The sequence below is a fragment of the Canis lupus genome, chromosome 11 (assembly GCF_003254725.2).
Source record: "Canis lupus dingo isolate Sandy chromosome 11, ASM325472v2, whole genome shotgun sequence".
NCBI lineage: Eukaryota > Metazoa > Chordata > Mammalia > Carnivora > Canidae > Canis > Canis lupus.
The window spans coordinates 20057477-20079619 of NC_064253.1; the positions used below are offsets into that span (position 1 = coordinate 20057477).

General features: G+C 47.1%; 1 protein-coding gene across 2 annotated transcripts in view; it reads left to right on the top strand.

Annotated features, from left to right (window-relative positions):
• RAD50 (RAD50 double strand break repair protein) overlaps nt 1–22143 on the top strand; it is a 230493-nt gene that overhangs the window by 41662 nt on the left and 166688 nt on the right. The window lies entirely within an intron of this gene.

Consider the following 22143-nt stretch of genomic DNA (forward strand, 5'->3'; position numbering starts at 1 on the left):
CTGCTGACATAATTAGAGAAGAAGTGTTAAAAATGTATTTAGCCTTGGACCCAGCAATTCCTCTTTCTGGAATTTATCCTAGGAAAATCGTGCAAAGATATATGTATAAAGATAGTTGTCACTGCATTGTTTTATAATATGAAAAAAAAAGAAAGGAAAGAAACGTTGAAAAGCCCAAGAAAAAGGAATTGGTCCTTTAAAATTTGGCACATCCTAGGTGTATATTTATTGGCAAGAAAGATGTTTACATGTATTGCTAAGTGAAAAAAAAAAAAGAAAGAAAAAGAAATGTAGAAAGCTCAGCAAACATGCAAGGCAAGTGGCTTGGGACTCAGGCTGGAGGGTTGAAATCCAGGTCAGTCTCTTAACCCATGTGAGAGCTCAGACAAGTGATGTGATCTCCTTAAGCTTCTACTTCTTGCCAGTAAAATGGGCATAATAACACAGGTCTCGCAAAGTTTCGAGAATTGGGTGGGATTAACACATCTAAAGGCCTCAGCACAGGGTCTGGCCTGTGTTGAGTGCTCAACAGATGGGTACCCAGATGAGGCGTGAGCCAGTAGTATTTCTACTTGTGCATAAGCCTGGAAACATCCTGGAAATTCATAGACAAGTACTGAGTTTTATTTGGCTGGTAGAATTGTGAGTGATTTTCAAAATTTTCTTGTTTTTGTATGAGGAATACATGTTACTTATGTAATAATGATGTAATTTCAAAAAGGAAGTAACAATTGAAAAGGTTAAAAGAAAAAACCTGCGGTGCATTTGGCAAGCAAGCCAGCTGAGCAGCCCCTAGGGCGGGGCTGGGGGGGCACGGAGGAGGGTGGTGGGTAGAGGCAGGAAGGAGGAGGAAGAGGAAGGGCAGTGGGTGAGGGAAAGAACAGGAAGGACTGTTAGGCCTGAGGCCTGGCACCCAAGGAGATGCACCTTAGAGGTAAGGCACAAGCCCTTACAGGCATGTTCCCTGCTTTCGCCCCTCCTGGGGAGCTCCTGGTAGGAGATATGGTGACTCAAGGCCCATCTGTCGCATGAGACAATGAGTGTGTGCAGCCACCTCTAGCAGCTGAGCACATCAGCACAGAGGCTCTGGACCTTCAGAAATCTAGCACTTTGTCCGAGTCCAGAGTAGAAGAGGCAAGAAATCCTAGTGAATTCCTAAATTTCTCAAAGAGTAACTAGCTCTTCTCTCCTTTGGCACCCTGGCAGGATCCATACTCAAATGCAGCAATGCTGGGAAAGGGATCCAGTAACTGGTGACCCCACCTCCAAGGGATTGGTGTGTAGGTCCCCATCCCACCCCCACCCACAAACTGCTTTCACTGGCCAGTGAGGTCAGGAGAAACTCCTCCACATTCATGAGGTAAATGGGGCATGGCATGGCATGGCTCATCCACATCAGCGAATTTTCCAAATAATCAAACTTAATCCCATCGCATTGCAATTTTTAACTGTACTCATTTTTAATTAATTTCTGTTTTATCAAATTTGTCAAAATAATGCATGCAAATGGTTTCTGTATCAACAGTACAGAGAGGCTCATAATAAAAATCCCCTCCCCTCCCTTAGCTTTCTCAGTCCAGCTCTCTCTAGAGGTAGCATCTTTCAACTCTTTCATTAGTTTCTAGTTCTGTTTATATTGTTATTTCTTGATTTACCCATTTTAGACGTCTGTTGACCTCTTGTGGGAGTCAAGAATTGAGCTTTCCTATAAAGCCACTTCCAGTTCTCTTCCCTTGGTCTCCTGGTAAGAATATAACATGACTTTTGGTTAACTCAGAAGTAAATGTAGACATAGTCTTCATTGCAGAGCTAAGTAGTGTGTTGTGTGTCCTTGAGTTCTGGGGGAAAAAAATCTTCTATCTTTGGTAATTTTCTCCCCTTTATTTTACCTGTTGGACCTACTGGATTACTCTTCGGATCTTGTATTTTCTGTATTGCCCTGACCTTTGCCTCTGCGTCTACTTCTTGGGAAACTTTACTTGACTTTATCCCCCAAGCCTTCTGCTGATTTTATTTTAATTTCGGCTTCCATATTTTTAATATATAATTATTCATTCTTGTTTTCCATGCTGTCTTTCATAATATCACGTTCTTGTTTTATGGATATACTGTTGCCCTCTTACCTCTCTGAAGGCATCGTTTATTTTTCTTTTGTCTATTTGTTTTGTTTTAATCTCTTCTTTTTATTATCTTTGTTTCCACCTAGTTGCCTTTTGTTTGTTTTCTTTCATTTTGGAGGCTCTCCTCAAATGTCAAATGTCCTGGCTATCTGTTGATACTTATGAATGAAGCAATGAAAACCCAAATTAAACTGTTTGAGGGGCACCTGGGTGGCTCAGTGGTTGGGCGTCTGCCTTTGGCTCAGGTCTTGATCCCAGAGTCCTGGGATTGAGCCCTGCATCAGGCTCCCCAGAGGGAGCCTGTTTCTTCTGCCTATGCCCTCTGCCTTTCTCTCTCTGCCTCTCTCATGAATGAATGAATGAATGAATGAATGAGTGAATAAATAGATAGTCTGTTTGGGAACAACTTATTAGCTAGGGCTTCTCTGTAGAGAGCAAGCCAGTCTTTTCAGTTAACAAGCCTCTAAATGTCAGAGCCTTTCCCCAGAACTAGGTTTCTCAACCTTGGTGCTATGGATATCTTAGTACAAATAATTCTTTGTTGTCAGGGGCTTTTATGCACTGTAGAATGCTGAGCAGTATCCCTGAAGCTCCAGATGCCTTTCCTAGAGTTGTGATAACCGAAAATGTCTATAAACATTGCTAAATGTCCCCTGGGCGGGGGGGGGGGGGGGGGGGGGGGGGGGGGGGGGCAAGATCACCCCACTGAGAACCACCACTTGAGCCGTTCCACTTCTCAAGAGAAGCATTTCTGATTCCTTGTTTCCATTACTTATTGCTGCATAACAAACCTCCCCAGAACTTAGCAGCATAAACAAGAGCCATTTTATTATTCTACAAGTCAGGAATTCAGAAAGGCTCAGCTCCCCAGTGTCTGGAGCCTAGGTTGGGATGACTGAAATGAACAGAGGCTTGAGTGGCTGGGATTGGAACAGCTGGAGCTGAAGGGTCCACTTTAAAATCTTTTTTTTTTTTTAATTTTTATTTATGATAGTCACACACAGAGAGAGAAAGAGAGGCAGAGACATAGGCAGAGGGAGAAGCAGGCTCCATGCACCGGGAGCCTGACGTGGGATTTGATCCCAGGTCTCCAGGATCACGCCCTGGGCCAAAGGCAGGCACCAAACCGCTGCGCCACCCAGGGATCCCTGAAGGGTCCACTTTAAAGATGGTTCTTCCCTTGGCAGGGATAAGCAGGGAGCCTGGGCTTGGCTGGGACTGGTGACCAGAGAGATTACGCATGGCCTCTCTAGCATCCTGCCCAGGAGTTGGACTTCATATGTGGTAGCTTAGAGCTCCAGTGTGAATGTTCCAGCTAGCAATATGGATGCTGCATGACCTTTTATGGCCTGGCGTTGGAAGTCACATGGCATCATTTGCCACCGTAGTCACAAGGCCCACCTGGGTTTTTTTTTTTTTTTTGAGGAATAAAGGGAATTTTCATTCTTTATTATGTTTACATTTATATTGTTTGGACTGTTTTACAATGTTAAAAAGTTGCTCTTATATGTGACAAAAATATTATTTCAGGATTATAATTTAAAAGATATTTGGTCATAGAAAAATTTACATGATGCTAGATGCATTTTGTATAAACTGAAATCTTTAATTTGGAAAATTTAATTTGGACCATACTTTCTTCCTCTTGCTGAGAACATCAAGTATGTCCACATGCTTTGGGTGCCACAGACCACAAAGGGACAGTGGGTTGCCAGCAGTTACATACTATACTCAACTTTCTATAGAAAAATCAGACATTTTCCAGCCTTGCTTTAGAATGTTTCCTTAAAAATGATTTAAAGTTTTCTTACAATAAATGGCAAGTAAAACAAAGTAAGGCTTTATTTTCTCCTTTTTTTCTTTCTTTTTTTTTTTCTCTTTGATGTTGCATGTTGGAGGATGAAGGAAGAAAGACTTGTCATATCAGTGTTGGTTCTATGGGGAGGGCTCCTGGGTCCTCCAAGGGGCACCCATAGCACTGAGGAGCCCAAGATGGGCTTTTTTTTTTTTTTTTTTGGTAATGCAAAGCCAATTTATTTCCATGTATGACAACAAAGATTGGGATACTATTAAAAGGAAAGCAGTCTTCTGTCAAATAGAGATCCAGGGATCCCTGGGTGGCGCAGCGGTTTGGCGCCTGCCTTTGGCCCAGGGCGTGATCCTGGAGACCCGGGATCGAATCCCACTTCAGGCTCCCGGTGCATGGAGCCTGCTTCTCCCTCTGCCTGTGTCTCTGCCTCTCTCTCTCTCTCTGTGTGACTATCATATAAATAAATAAAATAAAAAGGAAAAAAAAAAAAAAAACAAATAGAGATCCAGATTTTTAAGTAGCTGCTTTTGGGAACTACTACAATGGAAGACTTGCTGTGTTGCCTTCAGATGTTAAGCCTGTCTGCCTGATGCTTCACCAAACTGTTCCAAGATACCTTCCTTCGAAGTCAGCCTTTCTACTTCCTTCTGATAGCTATGCTAGTATTCCAGATATTTTATGTTCCTCTTCTGTTTACCCATGAACCTTTTCAGGAATTCTAAGAGATCGGTTTCATTCTTCTGAGAAGCCAAGTTCTGCAGGTCTTGCAGGAGCTTGTGTAACCCGTTTTCCAACTCCAAAGCCATCACTATAGCTTGTACATTCGTTCCTCAGTACTCTTTGTCAAGCCTCTTAACCACTGGAAGGCAGACTTTACTCTTATGCTCCTTCAGGTATCTTATGAACTGCCTTGTGTGTTCTTTCTTCACCTCAGCTTGGTTTTGGAAAAAGGGGACATAAACAGATGCATCCGGGTCTTCATCGAAGTAACAGACCATAGATAAATAACCATCACTGACGTTCAGCTCGTAAGATGCCATATAATTAATAGCAACCCCACAGGCCTCTGAGAGGGATCCTTGAACCTGAGCCTGACCCTGAGCCCGAGCTGGAGCCAGAGGTGAAGCTGAAGCCGGAGCCGGATCCAGAGCCAGAATCGGAGCTGTAGATGCCATCTCAGCTCCAGGAAAAACCAGGCATAAAATGTTTTTTTGTTTTTGTTTTTGTTTTTGTTTTTGTTTTTGAGGGCATAATTCTAAACTTTATTCACCTAACAAGATAGCCTCAAAATGTATAAAGCAAAACTGATAAAACAAGGGGAATTTGAAAATCCATCATTACAGTGAGAGATTTCAGAGCACTTCTTCCAATTACTGACAGGTCAGGCAAAAGACCGTTAGTAAAGATATGGGAGGTTCGGACAATCAACAAGCTCAGTGTACATATACAGAAAACAAGACTCGGAAAATAAACATTTTTCTTGAGCACATAGGGTACATTTAAAAAAACAGAGAGGGAGGCAAGTCATAAGAGACTCTTAACTCTTAAGAACCAAACTGAGGGTCGCTGGAGTGGGGGTGAGGGGGGACGGGGTAACTGGGGACAGGCATTGAGGAGGGCACGGGGTGCGATGAGCACGGGTGTTGTGTGCAGCTGATGCATCACTAAATTCTACCTCTGACACTAGTAATACAATATATGTCAATTAAATTGAACTTAGGTAAAAAAAAAAATTGCCACACCTAGACATAAAGTACATCTCAAAAACTTTCTAAGAATAGGTAATAATAACAAGTTTACACTTGTTCAGGGATTCGGGGAAGGAGACTGACACCCACTTCTCAATGGAAAATATGTTCAAAAAAATGTGCAGCCATGTTTTAAATACAACACACTCCAGAATAGGGTGATATATGCCTGGGGCAGGATTGGGGTGAAAGGACTGGAGACCTTGAATCTCACTGTTCGGTCTTCAGACTTTGCCCTCGTGCCCCATTTGTATCCTTGTGCTCATCTGCTATCTCCTCTGCCTCCATCTCTCTGATTCTGGGTCTTTAGTCTCCTGCTGTGCCAGGCAGAATGTGTAGTGGGATCTAGAAGGATTTCTCTAGTTCTTTACTCTGCTGCCTCCTATTCCTGAGCCCACCATCACAATCCATAATTACCCTGAGGTTAGAGTTCCTCCAGGGCTCTGGGCATGAGAGGACTGACCTCCTGTCTGCATCCTCCTCCGTGGGCCCTAGGAGACTAGCTTCCTCCATGCCAGCCATCATTCCTCCATCTGCTTTCCATCTTCCTGGAGTCTGCTCAAATCTCATCCACTCATGTCTCCTTTACTATTGTCTTTGCACTTGAGGGTTTATACCATTTCCTTTCTTTTTTCTTTTAACTTATTTTTTATTTATTTTTAAGTTTTTATTTACATTCCGGTCAGTTAATATACAGTGTAAAATTAGTTTCAGGTGTACAATGTAGTGATTCTACACTTTTGTACATCCCCCGGTACTCATCATAAATGCCTTCCTTAATACCCACCATCAATTTCATCCCTCCCCCCAGTATACCATTTTATTTCCTGACTGGCATTTTTGTGACACTTCAGGAGAGAAAGAAGACTGGGACATGTGAGTAACCTGATGTCTTTAACTGGAAGCCCTGTTTTACTTCTTTTGGAAGGAAGTACTTGTCTAAATTGTGTTACAATCTTGCCTGCCCAGTTAAAGCTCTGTTAAGTAGTACAGTGACCACATATAACCCTTTGCTGGTAATTCAGAGTCAACTTTATGAATGTACATGTTTGCCTTGGAATTATGAAGCTAAGTAGAGTAACTTGTCCCTCTGTGATGGGGACTAGGGTCACTGTGCTAAAATCCCATAAGCCTTTTTTTTTTTTTAAAGATTTTATTTATTTACTTGAGAGAGAGAGAGAGCATGAGAGAAAGCACAACAGGGGTAAGAACAGAGGGAGAGGGAGAAGCTGACTCTGCAGAGCAAGGAGCCCAACACAGGGCTCTTACTTAGGACTCCAGGATCACAGCCTGAGCCGAAACCAACTGAGCCACCCAGCCACCCTCATCACCATCCCCACCCCTGCCTTGAGCCTTTTTCCACCATCATCTCTGTCGTGGCTGCCTCTTGTGCCATTCATTTGTGATGAGGATGCAACATTATAGCACATTAACTTCCAATCTACTCCTTCTGAGTGGCTAACCCAGATGAGTGTGTGGAGTATCCTGCCACTGCCCTGCCCCTACCTGTTCTCTACCCTTACTCACACCTCCCAGTATTTGACGTTTGTTGGACTGCATCAACCAGGCAGCATGGCGTCATCATGCTTCCAGTTGGGTTTGGCCAACCCTGTAGGAGATTGGAGAATAATAGTGGGGTGCTTTATCCACCCCTCCCCCGTTACCTCTTCTGCTAGGCCTCTGGTCAGCAGAGTCTGTGTTCTCCACCCTAAAGCCACAACCCTTATAGCAGCCCACTCCTGCAGCCCTGTGTCTGTTCCACCATGGATGGGCTCCCTCGCCCTCCTCCCTTCAAGGTGGAGGTAACACCTCCCCCTCCCCCACCACCCTAGCCTATTGCTGGCTCTGGGAGGCTTCTCTTCCCCTTGTGCTTTCCTTAGTCCTGCTCACCCAGGACATAGGGGACATAGTCCTTCCTTACTCCATCTCCTTGCTTATCGGTGCAGTGCATCTGGTTCCCACTGGGACTCTGACGATACAGAAACCTTTTCTGATTTGCATCTAAAACAAGAATAGTCCCTGCAAGATTCTCCTAAGAGTTCTTTGTATGAGCTTTGTGACGTCTCTGAATGACACAGGGGATGAGGTGGGGTGGGGGGTTGGGGGGGGTGGCTTTTAAAAATTCCCATTCAAGTTTTTAGCTATAAGACATGGTAGAAGGTGCTGGATTAGTGACTTCTCCATATGGGGAAATATTACTCACTGGAGTGTTCTGAGGAGGGAAATAAGCATGTCAATAAAAGGAAACCAGGAGAGAGAATTTATGATGACTTTCAGAAATTATATGACTGACCAGAAAACATCAACAGTTTCAGAAAAATGAAGAAATAACTCCCTGAATAACAGATCCTTGTTGGGTCTTTAAGGTAAGAGTGTACATTTGGGGGACATCCAGGCCACGTCCACGTGGGATTCCCCTAGATCTGACATTAGGAGTCCTTTCAGTCAGACTCACTGAGCCTGTGTGTTTCCAGCTCAGTGGCCTTCTTGATACTTTTGTTCTGAGGAGTGTCGTGTGCTTGTTTGTCCCCTAGGATAAGGATAACCTAGAGCCCAGGGAGGCCCACAGCCTAGGCCCCGGTCACAAGTCACATGCAGGAGGAGCACCCAGAGTCCATCTGTCCTTCAGCCACACCCCAAGATCAGCCTTCACTGGGCCTCCATGACTTCCCTGCTGGAACACTCTCAGGATTCTCTTTCCTCCTCACTCTCCCAGCCTAGTCAGACCTCAGGTTTGGTTTAATTTGCACAGCCCTTTGAAGCATGCATACCTCTAGGGAAAAGGTAGAATCAAGTACTCTTCCTGGCCACCCATTTCCTGAGGTACAAAAAGGAAACATTTCACAAATGCTTTGTAAAGCAGACAACAGGAAGGGGTAGTGGCACTCTGGCTGGCGGGGCTTGCCATGTGGTATTTCACAGATGAGGGAGGTGAGGTGGCACATGGAGGCCGAGGCCCCAGCCAGGGACAGCATAGGCACAGAGCTTGGCACAGTGTCCCACTGGCCACTCTAGCAGAGCCATTATTAACTCTCAGCCCCCCTCCTGGGCAGGGAGGAAAATCCAGGAGTAGATTGGAGTATCACCCCAATTTCCTGGAGAGGGGACAATGAAAGCCAGAGAAGCGGGGAGTTACAGCTTCACTGGAGAGACACTCATATCTTTACAACCTGGCTTCCTTATTCAAGCTTCTTTCACTTCTAGGGCTTTTTTTTTTTTTTTTTTTTTTTTTTTTTAATTTGAGGAGTGGGGACTGGACAGTTAGAGACAGATTCGTTGTTCTGCTGGCTACCCTCCAGCGATTTAGCTTTCATCGGTTTAGCTTGTCCTCTTCCAGCCCACGCCACTCTGTGTCCATCGGCCAAGTAAGCTTAGCTGAGCCCCCTGACACCTGCCCCCCCCCCAACTGCATTCCACTCAGCAGAGTTGCAAGTGGGCCCAGGCCCCTTCCTGTTCACTCTTATTCTGTAAACGTGATGCTGTGAGGCAGACATGTAGGGACACGGACAAGAGGCAACCCATGGCTGGATGGTGGAGGGCCCTGGAGGGCTGGGGGAAGCTTCTGAGGGACGCATGATCCTTCCCACAGTGGGAGGTTCATGGTCCATGCACTGGGATGAGGCCCAGGTGGGCAGAACTCCTGCGTAACGTGTAAGCCCATGTTGTCTTTTCCTGTCCAAGCTGCCCGTTGTCCAGAGTATGCTGGAGATGGCAATTGTAGGGTGGTTGCCTCTAACCGCAAAGAGAGGAAGGAAAATTCTCAGCCTGGGCACTTGAACCAAGCACATTGTAGTCCTCAACAAGATGTTGCAAGTTCCTAATCTGAACCCAGAGGCCAGGGAGTTTAGGTATCATCTGGAACCCAGACTTGCATGTTACCGACAAACACAGACATCCGTGCCCCTTCCTGCCCCTGCCCAAGTGGCACATCCTCAGCAGTGCCTCTGGCCTGGGTAATATCCCTGGGAAGGCCAGCTGCCTCCTCTCTATAAATGGCCCTGCAGCAGCTGTGCTGATAAGCCAGTGCTCTGGGGCGCGGCTGGGGTCCACCTTGCTGTCACTAAACCCCATTACAAACTGATGCAACCAGCTTTCAACAGACACTGCCAGAGAAGAAACATTACAACAGCGGGCCACAGTGCTTCCTCTGCCCGTGCAGGAGGCTTGCTCACCTCAGCAAAGATGGACCTCTTCCTGCCTGGGTATCGTGCTCCACCTGATTGGAGAGTGCCTTTTGTCAGGACTGTTTGAAGCCTCTCAGTGGATCTCCTTTTCCCAAAAAATCAAACCAGTGGCTTTCAATCCTGGTGGCACACTACAGTCATCAAGGATATTAAAAAATATTAATGCCTGGGCCTTAGTCTCACTGAGGCCAGCTGAATTGACCCGGGTTAAAAAAAAAAAAATCTAAGTGTGTACTGAAGGATAACATACATGCAACAACAACAACAACACAAACCCTAAGTGGAAATCTCAGTGAATTTTCACTAAGTGAACTCCAGCTACCCGAAGTAACCAGCATCCAGATCAAGAAGCAGAACATTACCAATGTCCCCTGGTGCCCCGAAGGGTAACCACCATTCTCACTTCTAATGGTAGAAATGAGTCTTACCTGTTTTCAAGCTTTATATTATATAAAGGGAATCATACTGTATTTGGGCTCTCATGTCTGGATTCTTCCACTTAATACTGTGTTTGTGAGATTCACGCAAGCTATTGCATATGGTTGCTGTAGTCCATTCATTCTCATTGCTATAGAGCATTCAGCCGTATGGATATTACTGTTGTTGGGTATTTGGGTTTTTGGATTGTTGTTTGGGGTTTGAGGTTGTTATAACTACTACTGCTATGAGCATACCAGTGGCGGCTTTCGGACCACATTTGTATGCATGTCCATTGGGTGCATACTTAGAAGTGGAATTGCTAAGGCAGGCATGGATACGAATGTGTTCAACTTTCGTACTCTATTTTTTTTTAAAGATTTATTTATTTATTTATTTATTTGTTTGTTTGTTTGTTTGTTTATGATAGACAGAGAGAGAGAGAGGCAGAGACACAGGAAGAAGGAGAAGCAGGCTCTATGCCAGGAGCCCGATGTGGGACTCGATCCCGGGACTCCAGGATCATGCCCTGGGCCAAAGGCAGGTGCCACACCGCTGAGCCACCCAGGGATCCCCAACTTTCGTACTCTATACCAAATAATTTTCCAAATGGCCGTACCCATTTGCACCCCTCCAGCAATATATGAGAGTTCTGGTTGCTTCACGTCTTTGCCAGCAATTGGTATTTTATATCTTTTTCATGTTAGCCATTCTGGAGGGTGTGCAATGGCATCACGATGTGGTTTTAATTTGCATTTCCCTGATGACTAATACAGTTGAGCACCTTTTCATATGTTTATTAGCCATTTAGATCCCCTCTTTGCAAAGTGCCTGTTTAAGTATTTGGACATGAGTATTTTTAAGAAGTTCCTTAGGTGGTTCTTATGTGCAGCCAAGGTTGAAAACCATTGAACTAAACCACAAGTTAGTATCTGCTGCTCTGTTTCTCGATGTCCTGCCCTTGAACTCAGAGTATTTTGGATCTGAGGGGACCTCATGAAGCTGGGGAAAGGTAACCTCCACCCTCCGTCCCCCACACTAAGATAAGCCTACCTGGAAGAAGCAAGAGATTGGAGCTGGAGTTTAGGCAGTTGTAAGTCTCTGGGAATGTAGCCTCTACTTCAGAAGGGCACAGAGAGAGGGACTGTGGTGTCCAAAGCTGCCACAGACATTTCCTGACCACAAAAATGATCCCTCGCTGATCCCCCCAGAGCCCCAAGCAATCATGTGGAGGAAGTGGAGGGGCCACATGCCAGGTACTTCCCAGTTTCTAAGCGAGCATGAACAGGACACAGCTCATGTGGGGGTTGTGGTCAGACTAGGGACAGTGGAACATGTGTTACAGGGGCCTGGGTGGGGCCGAGAGCCTGCCATCTGTGGCCTTTCTCCTGGGTAAAAGGGCAGCCAGTGAGCCTCTCCCACATGAGTCCAAGCCTGGCCAGGTCTTGAGTTCTGTGCATTTGCATAGAGGTCCTGTTTTGTTGTTTCTGTCACCTGTAATGGTCTCTTCTGTCCTCTGCTCCCCACCGTGGGGGCCCTGCTCCAAGACTTTCCCTCCCCAGCCCACCCCTATAGGACCCCTCACCCTGCTGAGCTCCTGCAGCACTGAGGATGAGACCATGCAGTGTGGCACCTGATGGCACACTGCTTTGTACTGGGTCTGTGCTGTCATTTGGGTTCATCTCATGTCCCCCTCTGGACTGTACTCTTACCCCAGGAACTGCTGAGCACCTCTCTCTGCTCCCCAACAGTGGGTAGAGGGCATTTGGTAACTCAGTGACAACAACTTCCAACTTGAAAAGGAAGATGCAGTGAAAATACAGACCACACACGGAGTCAGCATTTTCCTTCCCTCAGACTGGAGCTGTGCAGGTGTTGAGCAGAGCTGCCTTTTGTGGGCTCCCTGTTGGCACATCCCATGTCTGGAGCAAGGAGCTCTGTGCAGTGAGTCTGGAGTGGGACCACCAGCAGGGGACTAGGATGCTGGTGCCCAGCTTGGTATGCATAAAGGCCCCTTAGGCAGAAGGGCTCTGGACGCCCTGATGGAATTCACCGTGGTGTCCAGAGCTCAGCAAGCAGGGGTGCAGCCTCGCCAGGACCCATCCACATGCTATTTGAAAAGAGCACAGTCCACTTTCTGTTGACTGAAGTCCTGCCAACCATGTGGCATGAGATGGAGGCACATAGGCAAGGTTGACATTTGGTAGGCTGGTGAGCATGGAGCCAACTCTGGGCTGTCAGTCGTGCCATGTTCCATGGATTCAGGCCCATCTTGGAAATCGCTCCGGACATAGAGCCTTTCATGTCTGGTGGTCTAAGTACAGATGTTGGTGTTCTCTTGACTGGTGTAAATGGTAGTCTGCACCAACCAGAGACCAGAGTGCTATCTGAAGCCTGGAATACTAACAGGGAGAACACATGGCAGTGCCTGAGGGTTCCAGTTGCTTTACGTCCTTGCCAACAACTGGCACATTCTGTCTTTGGCCATCTGAGTCTCATAAAAAGAGAGACCCCTCTCCTTCCACTGAGAATGCATCACAGCCTCTCCCCTTTCACCAAGGCCCCCTCCCAGCAATCTTGCCCTTTAGTTCTTTCAAACCTGGGTCTTCAGGCTCTACTCTACTGGCTGCCATGGTTCAATGTTTGACGTGCTCATGCCAACATTGTCTGTGTGATGCTTCCTCCACCCTCTGTCCCCATGCAGCACAGCCATGCTGTCTGCCTTTCACAGCCAAGACTCTGGAAAGAGACATCTCTCTCCTCCTCCTCTTCCTCCTCAATACTTACTCAGCAAGTATTCATTTTACCCCTGCCTGTGCTGGGCACAGTAGGGTTCAACAGTGAGCAAGACCATCTGGCCCTGCTCTCATGAAGCTTACAGCTGAGTCTGGAAGACACACATGAATTATTAACAGGTGCTTACGTAATGGCGGTTGTGATAAGCGCCGCCATAGCCCAACAGCACAGGCCACGTCCTCTCTGCACTTGAGTACCTGCAAATGTCCACAGATCCTTTGAAGCTCCCACATCTGCCACCTTCCCAACACTGCATTGCATAACAGGGTGGTCCTTTTGTCCCAGAACAGCCTTGGTTTTAACTGCTCTGTGCGGAGATGAAATCCAAGGGCGGAAACCAGATCACACTCACCTCAAAGTCTCCTGCTCAGCATAGAGCCCAGAGCATCAGAGATGCTTAGTAGATGAATGTAAACTCTTGCCAAGACTGAGCCGAAGTGTGTGAATGTCTCCACGGGCTGAGAATCATTGCTTGCTTGCTTGCCTTTTTTTTTTTTATGTACTTGTTTCCTTTTATATGGTAACTTGGGTTAGGTCATAACAATGTGAATTTACTTAAAGATACTGAACTGTACACTTAAAATGGTTAAGACGGTAGAATTTATGTTGTGTGTACTTTACCACAATTTTAAAGAATATATATAATGCAAAGAATAAGTACAGACAAAGGGAATAAGGGAGAAAGGTCCATATTATCAAGAGATAAAGGACAAAGGCTTTGATCCAGGATTTGATCCAGACAGAATTGGATTAAAAAATAAATAATTTGAGGTAGGTAAATGCAAATCAAAACCATAATAAGATATGACTTCACACCCATCAGGATGGCTATTATCAAAAAAATAGAAAATAGCAAGTATTGGCAAGGATGTGGAGAAATTAGAACTCTGCGCATTGCTGGTGGGAATGTAAAATGGCATATTTGCTGTGGGGAATGGTATCGTGTCTACTGAAAAAATTAAACATAGAAATACTATATGATCTGGCAATTTTAATTCTAGATATATACCCAAACAATTGAAAGCAGGAACTCAAAGAAGTATTTTTACACCCATGTTCATATAAGCATTACTCATAATAACCAAAAAGTGAAAACAATCCAAATGTCCATTGACAGATGAACAGATAAACAAAATGTAGTATACACATGAAATGGAATATTATTCAGCCTGAAAAAGGATGGAAATTCCCCTACATGGTAAGGCATAGATGAACCTTGAAAACATTATACTAAGAAGTGGAATGAGCCAGACAGAAAAGGACAAGTATTGTATTGTCCCTCATTTGTATGGGGTAGCTAGAGTAGTCAGATGCATAGAAATAGAAAGTAAAGTGGTAGCAGCCAGTGGCCGGTGGTTGGAAGGGAATATGGAATTAGTCTAATGGGTTTGGTGTTTCTATTGAGGACAATAGAAAATTTTTAGAGCTGGATGGTAGTGATGGCTGCTTATACATTCAACTTATCATCATTAAATTGCACACTTGGGATCCCTGGGTGGCGCAGCGGTTTGGCGCCTGCCTTTGGCCCAGGGTGCGATCCTGGAAACCCGGGATCGAATCCCACATCGGGCTCCCGGTGCATGGAGCCTGCTTCTCCCTCTGCCTATATCTCTGCCTCTCTCTCTCTCTCTGTGACTATCATTAATAAAAAAAATAAAATAAAATAAAAATAAAAATAAATTGCACACTTAACAGTGCTCGAAATGGGACACCTGGCTGGCTCATTTGGAGGAGCGTGTGGCTTGATCTCAGAATTGTGAATTCAAGTCCCACTGTGGGTGTAGAGATTATGTAAATAAATAAAACTTTTTATTATATATTTATTTTTAAATATTTTTAAAAAGATTTTATTCATTTATTCATGAGAGACACAGAGACATAGGCAGAAACAGGCTCCCCGTGGGGTGCCCAATGTGGGACTCGATCCCAGGACCCCAGGATCACGACCTGAGCCGAAGGCAGACACTCAACCACTGGGCCACCCAGGTGTCCCTATTTTTAAATATTTTATTTATTTATTTGAGAGAGAGAGAGAGAGAGAACAAGCAGGGGGAGGGGCAAAGGGAGAGGGAGCAGCGGACTTCCCACTGAACAGGGGCCCATTGACGTGTGGCTCTATCTCTATGATCCTGGGATCATGACCTGAGCCAAAGGCAGACGCTTAGCCAACTGAACTACCCAACCACCCCATAAAGAAAACTTTTTTGAAAATGGTTAAAATGGTAAATTCTATGTTATGTATGTTTCACCAAATTTTTTAAAAATGTAATATGAGCACATTATGAACATTTTAGAAACTGTTGGTAAGCACAAAGGGAAAAAATTTAAACATTACCAGCTAGAAACATCCGCTGTTAAAAATGAGGTGAGTACCTTTCTATTCCTCTCTTTCCTTTCTCTCTCTCAAAAACAAATATGTATGTATATCTACCGATCTATCTTTGGAGACCATATTCAACCTATGGGAAGTCTCTTCCTCACATCCATCTCTCAACTATTCGTGTCAATGCTGCTTCCTCCCTTTGAGGCTCCCAGGACAAGTCTGTTCCTGTTCTGGACATCAGTTCTTTGAACAATTTCTCACACCTAACTTTTGATCTGTGTTTCTAAGAACATGTTACCAGAGTGGGACTGGTAATGTGTTAGGAGGGGTCAGAGAAAACAGCAAGTGCCTCTCCCCATTCTCAGCTTCCACACATCTTCGGTAGGTCTACATGAGCGTGTTGGCTTCTTGTATAATGCACTCGTTGTGAGTCCTACGGAAGCCACTGGTGACCAAACCCCTGAGTATCTTGGTCCAGGCTGCCCTTCCCCAGGGCCCTGTGCTCTGCCTTGTTTTCCTTGCTTCTTGGACCTGGTGCTGGGCCTCATTATCCCTGGTGCTAGCCCCAAGATCTGACTTCTGTAGCCTGTCAGGAGCCTGTGACCTCGTGCCCCAAAGAGCACATCCTTCCCCTCTCTACCGTGAGGGAGCTACGAGAAGCGTGAGGGCCCCACAGCCTCTGACCCCTGCTGGGCCCAGTGGAGGAGCAGCTGCTTCCTCTCTTCCTCCCATGAGAAGTGGGCCTCCTGCCCCATCCCAGGCACCACTGTGCCCTGCAGAGCTACAAGTCAGCAGGAATGAGCAAAGCTATCAGAAAGAGGGGTTCCCCCCACCATGTGGGCTAGGTGGGCTATATTAGCTGCCCTGCTTCTGCTGCCATTAAGTACTGGCCCCAGAGCCATATATCCCAGCTGTCACATCCTATGGATGTGCCCCCAGACTCTCACATTTGGGCCCAACTATATCCTCCTTCCCTACCTTTGCCACCTGGTCTAGTAGGCAGAGCTTGGCCAGCTTCATCAGCAGTGAAAAATGAAGCAAGAGGCCCCAGCCATGCAGGTGACTGAAGTTCATGTCTGTACCCCCTGATTAGAGATGGTTGATGACTTCATTTGCTTGCAGATCCAGCCACAGACATAAGACCCTTCTCTCTTGGCTTTCAGGCTTCCACAGAAGGGTTTATTTAAGGTTTCAACCAGGATCTTTACAGCCCAGTCCTGAGAAGATTATCTTTTTTATTGCAACTTTGATTAATGATTGATCAAAAACTGATACTAGAAACACCGAAGAACAAATTTGCCCTAGAGATTAGGAAAGGTCTACATCTGCCAGGCTTGGGGAGCTCACCACCTGCTCCCTCCAAGGTCAAACTGGGGCAAGGGTACATTGGAAGGCCCACCTCAAATACAGTCACACACATGTGACACACATGGACACACACACACACTCAGGGCAAAAAAACAAAAACATAAGCGTCCTTACAGTCTTTTTGGAATTACATAGGCTATAAATTACAAATAAACGGAACAAGGGACAGAACAAAAGGACCTAAAGTCTCTTAATAGAACTTTTCTCGCTTCATTTCTATGAATGCCTATTACAAATTAGCACCTTAAGGAGAAATGTGGAATGTGGGGAATAGAGGAGTTTGTGTGAAGACCATAGGCTGGGCTTTCCATAGACCTCGAGGCCCAGGGAACTGACATCTGAAGCATGGTCAACACCAGTGAGGGAAAGGGAGGAGATTCTGAACAACGTTCCTTCCACCAGCGCTCCTGGCAGGAAGAGCCTTGGAGAGGGAATGGGCTGCGCTCCAGCTGTACTCTGGCTGTTTTGATGGTCTCTGAGGCTGTGACTGCCTAGCAGGGCCCCCGGGCCACATCAGAACCATTGACGGGCCCAAACCTCCCCCCTCAGCAATTGGGGAGCCAAGAATCTGAATTAAACAAACCTCCCATACAGGGGCTTCAGCCAGTCTCCACCCTCCGGGAGCCCCAGGAAACAGGTGCTGGTGGGAACACATTCCTTGCCCCTCAGCTCCTCTGTGGTGCCCCGGGGGCATGGGGAGTGGAGCTGCTTCTCAATGGAACCTGGAAAATGAAACTGGAAATCACAGCCTCGCCACCCTGAGTGCTGGGGTTTCTTTTCCACGGGGAGTCCCCAGTGGGGGAGAGCAGCCTGTTTAGTGAGGCAACGAGGGCTTTCCAGAAGCAGCCCGGTGGTGGGCACACTACACGCCACCTTGGCAGCCTGCAGGCTGGGTGGCGCCCGCGCAGGGAGGGCCATGGCCACTCACCAGCTTCCTCTGAAGCTGGCAGGTTTGCTGGCAGCACTTCTAGGGTTTCCTCACTAGGAAAAGGTAATTTCACCACTTAGGTTGAAAGCTCTTTTCAGAGGTACTTTGGGAAAGGGTCCTGGGCTCTCGCTTAATCTAAAATATGTTTCATTCCAAAACCGTTTCTCAGAAATCAGCATTTCATTCCAGCAGCGTCTTGCCACACCGGCTCCCTTCAGGAACGCTTTGGCCTGCCAGTGCTCTCCCACATGCACACGCAGCACCCTGATGAGGAGGGATGGAGGTGCTTGAGACCCCAAATCCTGGTCCTACCCCCTCCCTAACTCCAGCCACCCCAACAGGTGCCAGAGCTCGGAGTTCATGCTTACTCAGGCACAGGTACCAAAAACAGTCTTGGTCCCAGCCAAGACACTGCTCAGGGGCAGCTTTGACGACACCAGCAGAGCAGCTTTCACAGCTGCAGATTTCTTAAAAGGGCTGAAGGCATGAGATGAGGACTGTGGGATGTGGGCCAAGAACCATCCCCACCCTACAGCTCCACACCAGCCCTCTGTCCTCCATGTCGCTCGTCTCAGAGAATGGCTGCCCTAATCTGCAGGCCCACCACATACTCCTTTGATTAAGACCCTGCAGGTGCGCCTTCTAGAGCCCTGTGCTCTTCAGTTGTCTATTTTTTTTAAGATTTATTTTTATTTATTTATGATAGAGAGAGAGAGAGAGAGGCAGAGACAGGCAGAGGGAGAAGCAGGCTCCATGCCAGGAGCCCGATGCGGGACTCGATCCCGGGACTCCAGGATCGTGCCCTGGGCCAAAGGCAAGTGCCAAACCGCTGAGCCACCCAGGGATCCCCAGTTGTCTTTGGGAGTATTTGCCTCCTGTGTCCCACCCTGAAACTAAAACTGCCAGGACCCAGAATTTGGTCTGTACGGTTCACCACTGTGTCATCCATGCTTGGAACAGTGCCTGACACATTGTCGGTGTGCAAAAAAGCATGTTCAATGTACAAGGATAGCCTGAAGAGCCCAAGAAAAGGACAGTGTGTCAGGAGGGGGTCTGCAGTGGCATTCCTCAGTGTCCAACCTCGTACCAGCAGTTGAGATGCTGTGAACAGATGTCCCAGCTCTGCTGCCCATGGTCCCCAGACACACCAGTCCGTGGAATGGGTTGACTACTGTCCTGGGGTGTGCAGGAGGTTTCTCGGGGCCACGGCAGGGGCTTCTTCTGTGGTACCTCCTCCAAAGGGCCTGGCTTTGTGCCCCCCCCCCCCGCCCTTACCTGACAGATGGACTTACATAGCCTCTTCTAGATAGGCCAGGACTCTTGGCTCCCTGGGATACCTAGAAAAGAAAGGCCACTTTTAGCCTCAGGGGGTCAAGAGGTGAGGGTGTGGGCAGAGGCGTGATGCCAGTGGATAGCCCTCTAGGAGTAGATGTGGGCAGCTCTGTCTTCAAGTCCTACATTCTTTCAATCTTAGCCTCACTTTCTCACTGTAAATGGGATTTGTTCTTATGTATGTGCTTTGAAAAGCAATAGAACAGAAGATAATAGAAATTTGGAATCGAGCTGTCTAGGATAAAAATCCCAGCTCTGTCATTCACAGGCTGTGTGACCTTGAGCCAATCACTGAATCCCTCTTTCCCTCCTTTTTTCTCTCCCATAAAGTAGGAAAAAGGATAGTGGGTTCTGTGAGTTAAGTCATGTTCCGGACACATGATGAGGGCTCAGTCATCACTATTACTACCTTCCCCGGGCTTACAGGATCTAACAAGACAGCAGCATATGTAAGCACAGTCTCTAGACTTGAAGGCAGTGTACAAATATGAGGAAAGAGCATTGTTTTGGAAATACTGAAGGCACAGCTTCTCTCCCACATTTGTCTGGGGTGGGGCAACAGTTTCCCTTATTCAGTGTTAGACTAGAGATGCACAAAAGGGAGGTGAAAAACAGAAACCGCCGACCGTTTGAGCTGTAAGCTGCACCAAAGCAGTGTGGCCGGTGCAGATGGTAAGGGCCCGGGCAGGCCCACTTCCTCCCTGCGTGCCATGGGTCTTCCTCATACCAGCCGCTTCCCAAAGCTGCAGGAAGTGGGGCCAGAAACTCCTCAGGGTGTGTGCAGGGAGGCCTGAGCAGGAGTCGGCAGCTGCCAGGGTGAGAACAGAAAACTTGGAGGTCTTTGATGGGTCCTGGGGCCACTGGGGCCATAGCCCCTTGCCCTTTCTCTGCCCAGCATGGGTTTGTAGCAGACTTTTCTCTCTTGAGCTTGCAAGCTGTTGTACAGGAGGCGTCCAACCCGTGAGAGGCAGGCTGGAGAAGAGAGCCGAATCTTTTCTCAAAGGAAATGCAGTTGTGGTTTGGAGACGTTCATTTCACATCTGTGGTTGGCGTTTCCCAGGGTTCTAAGAGGTGAATGCAGGGTCAGCCCCATGTCGCCAAATAAGGTTCACCAGTGACCTTAGCAACAGGCTTTGCTGCCCATTGGCTGCCACTGCTGCCGCCTGCCAGTGCAGCTTCCTGGAGGCCTGAAGGGCTGAAGCTCTCACATGTGCAGGGATCCAGCTGCTCCCTGTCAGAAATCAGTGCCCTTTGAAGCAACCGCAGATAGAGAGAAAGCTCTGGGCAAAGGTGCCTGGGTTCCTGCGTTTCAGAGTCCACCCTGCCAGCACTCCACTGACCATTCTCACACAGCCTTGGATCAGCTCCCTCAGCTTGGTGGCCTGGTCCCAGCTTGCTAACAGGAGCTGTGCCCTCCCCCTCCACACCCTACTTCCTGCGCTGGCTGTCAACATTGGAACTCCAGAGGTCCCATTTCATAGTCCTGCTCATTTCTCCTTTGTGCTGACACTCTGCTAAGCTCCTTCTTCAAAGTATCTCTGTCTTCTTAAAAGATTTTATTTATTTATTAGAGAGAGAGCACAAGCAGGATGGGGGGCAGAGGGAGAGGGAGAAGCAGACTCTGCTGAGCAGGGAGCCTAACACAGGGCTTGGTCCCAGGACCCCAGGATTATGACCTTAACCCGACTGAGCCACCCAGGTGCCCTTCATGTTAAATCTTAACTCAGTAACCCAGTGAGTCAGCCCCATTTTATAGATGGGGAAGCTAAGACCAAAAGAAGTCAGCTAACTGGCCTAAGACTGCATCAGTAAGTAGGCAAGCCACAAGCTGAACCCACTTTACACAGGCCCAGATCCCATGCTATGAACTGCCATACTGTACTGGCAGTCACTCTGCATCTCGTGCCTCAATGCCTTCATCTGTGATGTGGGGATGATAACATGTCACTGTCAGTGTTGGTGCACAGTGAAGACTGCGTGGAGTCACCTACGTGCAGGAACCTAGGGCAAAGTGCACTTTGGTAGTGCACCTTGGCGCCTGCTAGGGCTGCTACACGGGCAGCTTGCATGTTCCTCTCCCACAGAGTGTGCTGCTGAAACACTGAGGTTTGTGAACCGGACTTCTCTGTGGCCCTCATATTTAGTTTCCACTTCCTCATTCTCAGCCTCCTCCCACCCCCACTCAACTGCATCCCCGAGATAGGGAGGCCAGAGCCCAGCCTGCTGCCAAGGGGCCGTGAGCTATGGGTACCAGAGGGCACAGGGTGTGTGGGCTGGAGGAGACAAGGTGCTGAAGATGGAAGGTAGGCTGATCTGATCTAGCTGCAAGAGCAGCCATACCTCATTTCCTCTACCCCAGGCAAAGCGGGGTATGACAGCACTATTTCCCTGAGAACCATTTTCAGAATTTAAAAGTATAGAGGCACCTGGGTGACTCAGTGGTTGAGCATCTGCCTTTGTCTCGAGGGTCATGATCCCAGAGTCCTGGGATCGAGTCCCACGTCGGGCTCCCTGCAAGGAGCCTGCTTCTTCCTCTGCCTGTGTCTCTGCCTCTCTCTGTGTGTCTCTCATGAATGAATAAATAAAATCTTTAAAAAGAAAAACAAAGTATATCTGGCAATCTGGTAAAGAAGATACACATCCCTATAACCCAACAGCTCCACTCCTCAAGAGTCTGCTCTGACCAAACTCTTACCTACCATGTGCGTGACACTATCCACACAACACCAGGAAGAGCCCAAATGCCTATCATCAGCATTAGAGAAGGCACAGAAATTGTGCAACATTCTTCCAATGAAAATGAATGAACTACAGTGACTTGCAATAGCTGTAATATTGGATAATAATATTGTAAGAATGACTGACTCTCGTCAACATAATATGCACAAAGGAATGCATATGGTATAATTCCTTTCAGGCAAAGTTTAACCACTAGCAAAGCCGGACTGTATTGTTTTAAGGGTATAGGCAGAAGAGGTAAAACTATAGAAAACACAAAAATTACTGTCACAAAAGTCAGTTTAGGCATGACCACAGGAGAGGGTGCAGGTTGTGATAAGGAGGGGCCCACGGGGGTCTTAGAGGGGGTTGGTGTTGTTTCATCTGTTGACCTGGTGG